We start from the raw sequence: 10557 nt of genomic DNA, 5'->3' as shown, positions 1-10557 counted from the left end.
TGTTTAATTAAATCCATTGAACTTTGTACCTGCCTCTTTGCCTGCTATTGGGTCCTATATCTGTTTGGTGACAGTTTTTGCTATTTGCGGAAGAACCTATCACTGAAATTGTCTGTATGTGGGGTTTATGAATAATGAAAGAACAAAAAGTATAGACAAGAGCATATGAAAAATATCTTCATTGGGTCCATTGGAACAGGTTATTGTTTCCATTTTCTGAGAAGTAACTGCTTTGTTCATTCAAGGTTTCCACCCGACAGCAACAATATAGCCTACCAGTTTTTACTTGATAGTTTACTTAATCGATTCAATTTACTGTTGGGTGTAAATAAATTACACGATTTTGTGTCATTGACAGAAATCATCTGTCTCTGCCTCTTCAGATAATATATTGATTTCCTAAAAATGTTAGATTAACCACTGGAATCATGTTCCTATACTGTAGTTCAAAACAGTGGAAACACGAATATTAAAATGTTACCTTTTGCCCCCAAAATTAAGGATGATGACCCAAATCTGTGCCATTGATCATTTGTGAATAGAAATAGAAATATTCACAAATGATCAATGGCACAGATTTGGGTCATCATCCTTAATTTTGGGGGCAAAAGGTAACATTTTAATATTCGTTTTTCCACTGTTTTGAACTACAGTACATAGGATCATGATTCCAGTGGTTAATCTAAAATGTTAAGGAAATCAATATATTATCTGAGGAGACAGAGACAGATGATTTCTCTCATTGACACAAAATCGTGTCATTTATTTACACCCAACATAAAACTGAATCGATTAGGTTTCAAACTATCAAGTACAAACTGGTATATTTCTGCTGTCAGGGTGGAAACCTTGTATGAACAAAGCAGTTACTTCTCAAAAAATGGAAACAATAACCTGTTCCAATGGATCCATTGAATATATTATTTAGTCATATGCTTTTGTTAATACTTTTTGTTCTTTCAATATTCATAAACCCACAGAAAAACACTTTCAGTGAGGGGGAAGCAAAGGGACCAGGTGGAGATTGACGGAGTCAAAGGGGCAGCATGGGTCAGAGTTCTGAGTGGGCAATCTGCGTGGCGCCTGGTTCTAGAGGGTAAGGCTAGTCATAGTATGTGGGTCCTGTCCTGTCTAAACAGGCTAACCCAGGGGTCGAAAACTGGCACAAATACAGGTTATAGTAAGCTAGAATAAATCAGCAGGCAGAGAATAGTGGAATAAGTGAGGCAATAAATGCTCTGGCTACTCAGTGGAAACAGGCAAGCTTAACTGTAGAAATAGCAAGAACACAGTAATCTATACATCATCCTCATTATCAATCATTGCTGTCACTAGTCAATGTATCTTGACAGTCTTCATTGTGACATCAACCATAACTGTCTAACACAAAAATGTTATAATACTGAGAATACTAATAACCATCAAAGTACAATACATAAACCCTTATATAAAAACATTAAAAGTTTCAAAAATGTAAAAAAAACTAAAAAGAAAAAGAATTAAAAAAATCCTGTTAAAATATGGCGGGCCCCCTGTAGTAACTCTGAGGAGTTACTACAACTAAGGCTCTTTTTTAGGGTTTTTTCCTCTAAGCCTTTAAAAAACAGCAGATCTACAAGCTGACAACAATGTCACAGCTTGTTACAATTAAACAACCCAGTTTTGTCATTTCTTACCTGTTCTACTAAGCTCGAGTTCTGCAGGGAGAGACAATCCTCAATGCCTCAATGATCCTCTGGTGCTCCCTTCTGTCTTCTTCAAGGTTGAGACGGTTGTGTTATAACAGGAGACATTCACTCTAACTTATTCAAAGCATCAGTGGGCCGGACCTACAAACATAGGGCAGTCTTAGTTCTTTTTGACACCAAATTTGGGCGGACTTAGACAAATTGTTCTAAGTCAAAATAGCTCCAGGATGTCGTAGGTGAAAAATGTCACACTCATGATATCCTCTCGGCAAAGCAGCTGGCACTGACACGTCAAACAACAGGTGTGAGGCGTTGTGTGCTTGTAGATCGGCCATTTTCACTACTTTAAAATAATTTTTAAAATAATAAATACAAAACAAACGGTTTTGGATGCGAGGTTTCCATCCGACAACGACGATATATTTGTGATGCACAAACAAACTCATAACTTGAGATTGGAAGAGACAGGAGAAATGGACTGAATATAGAACCCAACAAGGACACTCATGAATGGACTGGAATATAATGCTTGATAATGTTACTACTGCACTGTGACTGTAACTGAATGAAAATCTGCAAAATAACTGCAAAGTGTTAAATAAAATAATACATTGTTAATTACCTTATATAATACAAAATATTAATATTTGTTAATTATCCTATAGAGGGTATGCGCATATCGAGTGGCAAAGTGAGTTTAACATTGTTTAACATAATTTAATGCAATCAGATAGGACTTTTCTGTTTGGATGTATGGGCTGTCAAGGTCAGAAATAGTCTTTTGATACTCAGTAGACGTTCGCGCATAACTTCTGGATTCAGGTTTAATTGAGCATGTTCGTGTTTTTCCATTTACTTTTGTTAATGGAAGGTTGCAGAACAAAACATTATGGATAGTCATGAGCAGAGTAATTACTCAATTATCAAACTAATTAAGGCAAAGTTTCACTGACTCCTTCACCCAATTTCGTAGTGATTGTGTCATTTGTGCAAAAAAATACTCACCGATTCTCTGCCACCTAGCCACCCAGCTGTCGTCAGGGCTCATCATTGCAATGACTCTGAATACACAAAATATACAGTATTGGTTGACAATAGAGAGTCATAATGAATCAATACACTGAGAAAACAAACATACGGTTCTTTCCCATCAAATGCGGAACTTGTGCATTCGTATACCATCTCCCGGTTCCCCTTCATCTGAAGATATGACTCACAGTTGTCACAGCCATCACCCTCGAACTGATCAATGGTCTGATAAATGAAGATATAACACAAGACATGAAACAATTAAAATAAAAACTAATACCTTCAAGATAATAGAATTTATCAAAGGGGATAGTCAGATCTTAAATGGGGAAATATCATATGCTGCAAGGAATTAAGTACCCACACATTCTAAATCATGGGAACACCAACATACATTATTTGTAGTGTTGTAATGCAGTTTGATGTAAAATTCTTGTGATCCATAAGGCAACATTGTTATAGTAATGATACTCTATGTATAACATGTACTTGACAGTTAAATAATTCATATTTTCTTGAAAGAAAGGAAGCAAGCAAGGAAGATGTATCGAGTACAAAAGGACACCAATGGAAACAAGCCATAGGCTTTCATGACAAACATGTACACACCAGACCAGTGGTGAAGTAACTAACTTAACTCAGTCGGTGCCGTATGTAAAGTGGGACCTCTTATATTGCCGTTTCGGGTTAAAAAAATAGTGTGCACCAGCTCTCTATAGCGCGCAATGAGGGCCTCTCCAACTCTTTTTCCCGGGCTGAAGCAGGGGCCAGTTACAGTAAGGTCGTAGGTGAAAAAAGTCACACTCATGGACACACCAGCTGTTACAGTTAATGACCCAATGGTGACATACACACAGACAGAAACACACACACACACACACACACACACACACACACACACACACACACACACACACACACACACACACACACACACACACACACACACACACACACACACACACACACACACACACCAGGGCTCGAGACTAAGCGACTCCGGAAGGGACGTGGAGGATATTTTTTTTTTATAAATAACTCCATTTCGGCTACAGTTCATCTGAACCGATTGCTGTGAAGCACAACGGACCCAAAAAGCAGCCTGCACGCATCTCCACTCGATCAAGAATGGCACTGGTTATACTTCTTTCAGTGCGACGGTGTTAAAATAAAAGTATCAATACTGCAATGTAGATGTACTCTGTTACAAGTCTGGAATTCAAAATGTACTTGAGTAAAAGTACAAAAGTGTTGGCATCAAACCAAAAGTAAAAGTACAAAATGTTTGAAAATAGCAGATCTACAAGCTCATTAAAGGGGATGACCTCCCATTTTCAGTAATCAACTATATATTTTATATATGTTAATATTGATGAGTGAACATTAATTAGCCCAAGTGCCCCCCCTCCTTTGGAAAGGGGAACGGAGTTGTGACGATTTGGGGGTCACGTGACCAGGAGTCACACACACGTGGGGGTCTCACAGGGTCTATATATATGTAACGTGTCACCTCCAGGTGTCGCTGTGACAGACCATAAAATGAGCTTGTAGATCGGCTATTTTTGGCTAAAGTTCTCCGAAAAAGGTTTTGGCTAAAGTTCTCCGAGAGAGAAAGAGAGAGAGAAACAGTTTAATCATTCCTGCAATGAATTGACCATATCAATTACACTTTTATGCGTTTTGTGTCCAAAATACCAAGATAAAAACAAACTGAACTCAACTGTAAAGTCCCAACATAGGCCTTTAAAGTTTAAACCAGGGTTTATCAAAGTGGGTGTCGTGGCACCCCAGGGTGCCTCTGAATACTTTGATGATATTTGTAACTCATCAATATAGAAAGGTATCTGCAACAAAGCAGAAAGCCTGCAACACTCCAAGTTAGATGAAGGCTTTCTCATAATTCATCAATATCACTTGGGTTTAACCCCTTATACTCAGTAAGATATTAAACTGAGTTAAACTGTCCTTGGTGTGATCTTTTTCAGCATTAAAGCACACCACGTCTCTTCACCAAAAACAGCAAATCTACAAGCTCACAATGCGTTGTGGTTCAATTCAATTCAATCTTTATTTCAGACCCAGAGAGATCCATATATCACAGTTACAATAAAACAATACAGAAAACTAATAATCTAAAATCTAAAATAAAAGCACAATGCACCAACTCCACCAAGCCCAAATGTTCAGTTCCTGACATACAGACATGTGTGCAAATGGTTCCACAGTCTAGATGAGAACCTGACAGAACTGCGTGTAGGGTCCGTTACAAAAGCAAATTGTGAGCTTGTAGATCAGCTTGTAAGCTTGTAGATCGGCTATTTTTTGATTAATGTTCCCTCCAGAATGGGAGAGCTGCGGTTTAAGTGGTTAAACGACAAGTATAAAGTTATAATCAGATATTCTCTCAAGTTTCACTGGTGACAAACCGTATCTTAGAGGTAAAGATTTACATATTTGTCATGAATGTAAGGTTCTATAAAGTAAAGTAAAGTTCTCAACCTCTTCAGGCCGGGGACCCCCCAAATAATCATATTTTAACTGGGGACCAGTTGTATAACACTGTTCTATTGTGAAAATAGCAGATCTACATGCTCACAACGTTGTGAGCATGTAGATCGGCTATTTTCACAATTTCTGCCTCTAATATTTGACAAATTGGCCAATGTTTAATTTGTCTTTTTAGAGGTATTAAAAAGTCCTTAAATTGTCACTTTAGAAATGTGCAGATACCCTCTATACACTTAAACTTTATTTAGGTTTGTTTACTGTTGAAAGGGAAAACAATGTTTCACATTAAGTTAATCATCTGGGGACCCCCCAAAAACATTTGGTGACCCTCCTGGGGTCCCGACCCACAGGTTGAGAATCTCTGGCCTAGAGAACAACCATCGCTATGGAGAAATAAAATACAAAAATAAACTCATAAAAACTCTTGCACTCTGAGTAGGACCCTTCACTTATTAACTGCCAAAACTCATCATATTTCTCTCACATACCCTAATATATATATATATTAGGGTTAATCAATACTGAGCACTTATGGGTACACATAGCACCTCCTTCTCCACACTGCTAAGCTGCCAATAATAGCAGAGACAGATCAATACTTTGCTACTTGTTTTGCTCTTGCCTTCGCCAAGCCAGCAATCTGCTGGCCTCTCGTGGCGCGCACGCACGCACGCACGCACACGCGCACACACACACACACACACACACACACACACACACACACACACACACACACACACACGCGCGCGCCAGAGCATAATTTACACACAAGGTTTTCAGACATGAACTGTTCAGAGAGCAGCATGTTTAGGGTAGCAGAGGCAGGATCCGTACAGTATGCAACATACTGTACATCTCTGACCTAAAACCTTTCTAAAGTGAACATTCATCTGAAAGTAACACATGATGCACATCTGCAATGTGTCATCTGTCATCGCACACTGAATTAACCACATAAACACCAGCATTCACATTCTGGGGAAAGCCATTCATTGTGAGCTTGCAGATCATGTAGAGTGAAAACAGAAAATACACGTGGGGGTCTCACAGGGTCTATATATATGTAACGTGTCACCTCCAGGTGTCGCTGTGACAGACCATAAAATGAGCTTGTAGATCGGCTATTTTTGGCTAAAGTTCTCCGAAAAAGGTTTTGGCTAAAGTTCTCCGAGAGAGAAAGAGAGAGAGAAACAGTTTAATCATTCCTGCAATGAATTGACCATATCAATTACACTTTTATGCGTTTTGTGTCCAAAATACCAAGATAAAAACAAACTGAACTCAACTGTAAAGTCCCAACATAGGCCTTTAAAGTTTAAACCAGGGTTTATCAAAGTGGGTGTCGTGGCACCCCAGGGTGCCTCTGAATACTTTGATGATATTTGTAACTCATCAATATAGAAAGGTATCTGCAACAAAGCAGAAAGCCTGCAACACTCCAAGTTAGATGAAGGCTTTCTCATAATTCATCAATATCACTTGGGTTTAACCCCTTATACTCAGTAAGATATTAAACTGAGTTAAACTGTCCTTGGTGTGATCTTTTTCAGCATTAAAGCACACCACGTCTCTTCACCAAAAACAGCAAATCTACAAGCTCACAATGCGTTGTGGTTCAATTCAATTCAATCTTTATTTCAGACCCAGAGAGATCCATATATCACAGTTACAATAAAACAATACAGAAAACTAATAATCTAAAATCTAAAATAAAAGCACAATGCACCAACTCCACCAAGCCCAAATGTTCAGTTCCTGACATACAGACATGTGTGCAAATGGTTCCACAGTCTAGATGAGAACCTGACAGAACTGCGTGTAGGGTCCGTTACAAAAGCAAATTGTGAGCTTGTAGATCAGCTTGTAAGCTTGTAGATCGGCTATTTTTTGATTAATGTTCCCTCCAGAATGGGAGAGCTGCGGTTTAAGTGGTTAAACGACAAGTATAAAGTTATAATCAGATATTCTCTCAAGTTTCACTGGTGACAAACCGTATCTTAGAGGTAAAGATTTACATATTTGTCATGAATGTAAGGTTCTATAAAGTAAAGTAAAGTTCTCAACCTCTTCAGGCCGGGGACCCCCCAAATAATCATATTTTAACTGGGGACCAGTTGTATAACACTGTTCTATTGTGAAAATAGCAGATCTACATGCTCACAACGTTGTGAGCATGTAGATCGGCTATTTTCACAATTTCTGCCTCTAATATTTGACAAATTGGCCAATGTTTAATTTGTCTTTTTAGAGGTATTAAAAAGTCCTTAAATTGTCACTTTAGAAATGTGCAGATACCCTCTATACACTTAAACTTTATTTAGGTTTGTTTACTGTTGAAAGGGAAAACAATGTTTCACATTAAGTTAATCATCTGGGGACCCCCCAAAAACATTTGGTGACCCTCCTGGGGTCCCGACCCACAGGTTGAGAATCTCTGGCCTAGAGAACAACCATCGCTATGGAGAAATAAAATACAAAAATAAACTCATAAAAACTCTTGCACTCTGAGTAGGACCCTTCACTTATTAACTGCCAAAACTCATCATATTTCTCTCACATACCCTAATATATATATATATTAGGGTTAATCAATACTGAGCACTTATGGGTACACATAGCACCTCCTTCTCCACACTGCTAAGCTGCCAATAATAGCAGAGACAGATCAATACTTTGCTACTTGTTTTGCTCTTGCCTTCGCCAAGCCAGCAATCTGCTGGCCTCTCGTGGCGCGCACACACGCACGCACGCACACGCACACACACACACACACACACACACACACACACACACACACACACACACACACACACGCGCGCGCGCGCCAGAGCATAATTTACACACAAGGTTTTCAGACATGAACTGTTCAGAGAGCAGCATGTTTAGGGTAGCAGAGGCAGGATCCGTACAGTATGCAACATACTGTACATCTCTGACCTAAAACCTTTCTAAAGTGAACATTCATCTGAAAGTAACACATGATGCACATCTGCAATGTGTCATCTGTCATCGCACACTGAATTAACCACATAAACACCAGCATTCACATTCTGGGGAAAGCCATTCATTGTGAGCTTGCAGATCATGTAGAGTGAAAACAGAAAATACACTAGTATAGAGCTTTGAGGGACTCCGGTCAACCAAGTATGGGGTTTAAGCGGTTAAGATGCTGCAGTGTTTCCACCAGCACAGTCTTCGTGCTAGGAATGGAAATGCCTGTCCAATACATTTATTTCAAGCAAACAGGTCAACACTAGCTAAATGAGGCTGGCAGTAGAATGTGTGCAGTAGCATGCATGTGTGTGTGCGCGTGTGTTTGTTGTGATTGCATGTTCAAAGACTAGTCCTTAGTCAGCTGTTGCTAATTCAAGATTCAAGATTAATTTATTTGGTCCCGAGGGAAATTTGTCTTGGACATGCAGGCTGCTACATAATACAACAGGACAAGACAGACGGACAGAAAGAAAGTAAATTACAACGAATAGTGCACAACACACAGTGCTGACATACAGGTCAAGTGCATAAATTACATTACATTACACTAGAGTCATCACCCCCACTAACGGCCTGAGTTTAGCAGAGTAACGGATATGGGAATGAATGAGTATTTGTATCTGTTCAGATGTCTTTTCTTGTTTTTAACTGGGACTCTATAACGTCTACCAGAGGGTAGCAGTTTGTATTCTGAATGAAGGACATGAGAGGGGTCAGCAATTATTCTCTTAGCTTTCTTAACTACACTTTCCTCAAGGATGAGGTGCTCCCTCACACCCATCACCTTCAATGCAATCCCAGCTAGTCTATTAATCTGTGCTTTTGACCTCACAGTCAAATTACCAAACCACTCACAAATTGTATAACGGAAAATACTCTCGATCACAGCATGATAGAAAAGCAGCATCACTCTCTGCTGTACACCAAACACCCTGAGCCTACGCAGAAAGTTAAGTCGCCGCTGGATCTTAGTACACACATGATTAACATGGACATCCCATGCTAACTTGCTGTCAATATGCACGCCCAAGTATTTGTATGAATCGAACTGAGCAATATTGACATTGTTTATGAGTAATGGAGTGTGGTCCCCCACATGACCTGGATAGAAAACCATTTCTTCAGGTTTTTTTTGTGTTAACAGTGAGGTGATGGTCCTCACACCACTGTACAAAACTGCTTACCTCCTGCTCATACACAGAGGTGCTTGTCTTATCATCTATAAGACCCAAAATGGCCGTGTCATCGGAGAACTTAATATAGCAAACACTAGGATGACTGCTGATACAGTCATTAGTGTATGCGGTAAATAAATAGGGACATGTCTAGCATGAAGACAGCTGCCACCCACTCATCAGTGTGTGTGTGTGTGTGTGTGTGTGTGTGTGTGTGTGTGTGTGTGTGTGTGTGTGTGTGTGTGTGTGTGTGTGTGTGTGTGTGTGTGTAACATGGGGCAGATGTAGGAGAGAGGACAGCTAGAAGTCACAATACAATAAACAGATCTAGGAAGGAGAGGTTACATGTTGTATCGTAATGTGTTAACTTGTTACATGCTGTGTTGTATTGCATCTGACTCACATTGTTGTGGAAGGATTGCGCTCTGATTGGATCCTCTGCAGCCAATGAGCAGCTGCTGAAGACGAGGATGAGGTTAGTGAAGATGTGATGGTCGATCAGAATATGACATCCAACAGGGATCCTGAAAAAATAGACAAGTATAGAGACAGACACAAACAGGGAGACAATTAGAGATTCACACTTATTCAGCTCTGATGTGTTGTTCAGGTTCATTCAGAACACAAATATAAGATAGTGTTTGTTCTTAAGGCACAGAACGGAAGGCAATGTACAATATAAAGTAGAGTCTCATTAGATGGCACTGGCTCAATCGATTTTATACTCGAGTGTGTGTGTGTGAGTGTGAGTGTGAGTGTGTGTGTGTGTGTGTGTGTGTGTGTGTGTGTGTGTGTGTGTGTGCGTGCGTGCGTGTGTGTGTGTGTCTCACCAGGAAAGCACACAGCATGAAGAAACTGATGAAATAAACAAGAGCAAAGTTGCTCCTGCAGGTGAACTCCTCTCGTGGTTCAGAGTCGGCCTCTGGATCGCATGGCTTCCCAGGCAGACTGGCTAGCATGATGTCCTGCCACGCCTCCCCTGTGGCACACCTGCAATAAGAATACCATAACACATCACCGCTTTCAACTAGGCCGGTCACAAGTATAAAATAATGGCCTAATCCAGGGGATTCATGTCAATTTGTGTCTTCAGATATGACGGTTCAAGCTGCTGCTGCTGCTTGAACCGTCAAATAGATAGATAGATTCCTTTATTATCCCAA

General features: G+C 39.8%; 1 long non-coding RNA gene across 1 annotated transcript; it reads right to left on the bottom strand.

The window, feature by feature from the left end:
- Positions 1 to 1681: 1681 nt before the first annotated feature.
- LOC308284487 lies at positions 1682 to 9919 on the bottom strand. Its single transcript, XR_013962018.1, has 3 exons — positions 9798 to 9919; positions 2694 to 2942; positions 1682 to 1829 (listed from the first exon to the last, which is right to left on the bottom strand). It is a non-coding gene; the product is annotated as an uncharacterized lncRNA (long non-coding RNA).
- Positions 9920 to 10557: the final 638 nt, after the last annotated feature.

This window comes from Nannobrachium achirus (genome assembly GCF_963921795.1).
Source record: "Nannobrachium achirus genome assembly, chromosome: 1".
In the NCBI taxonomy this organism is placed as follows: domain Eukaryota; kingdom Metazoa; phylum Chordata; class Actinopteri; order Myctophiformes; family Myctophidae; genus Nannobrachium; species Nannobrachium achirus.
The sequence above is the reverse complement of the archived record's forward strand: the minus strand, read 5'-3'. Positions and strand labels throughout refer to the sequence as shown.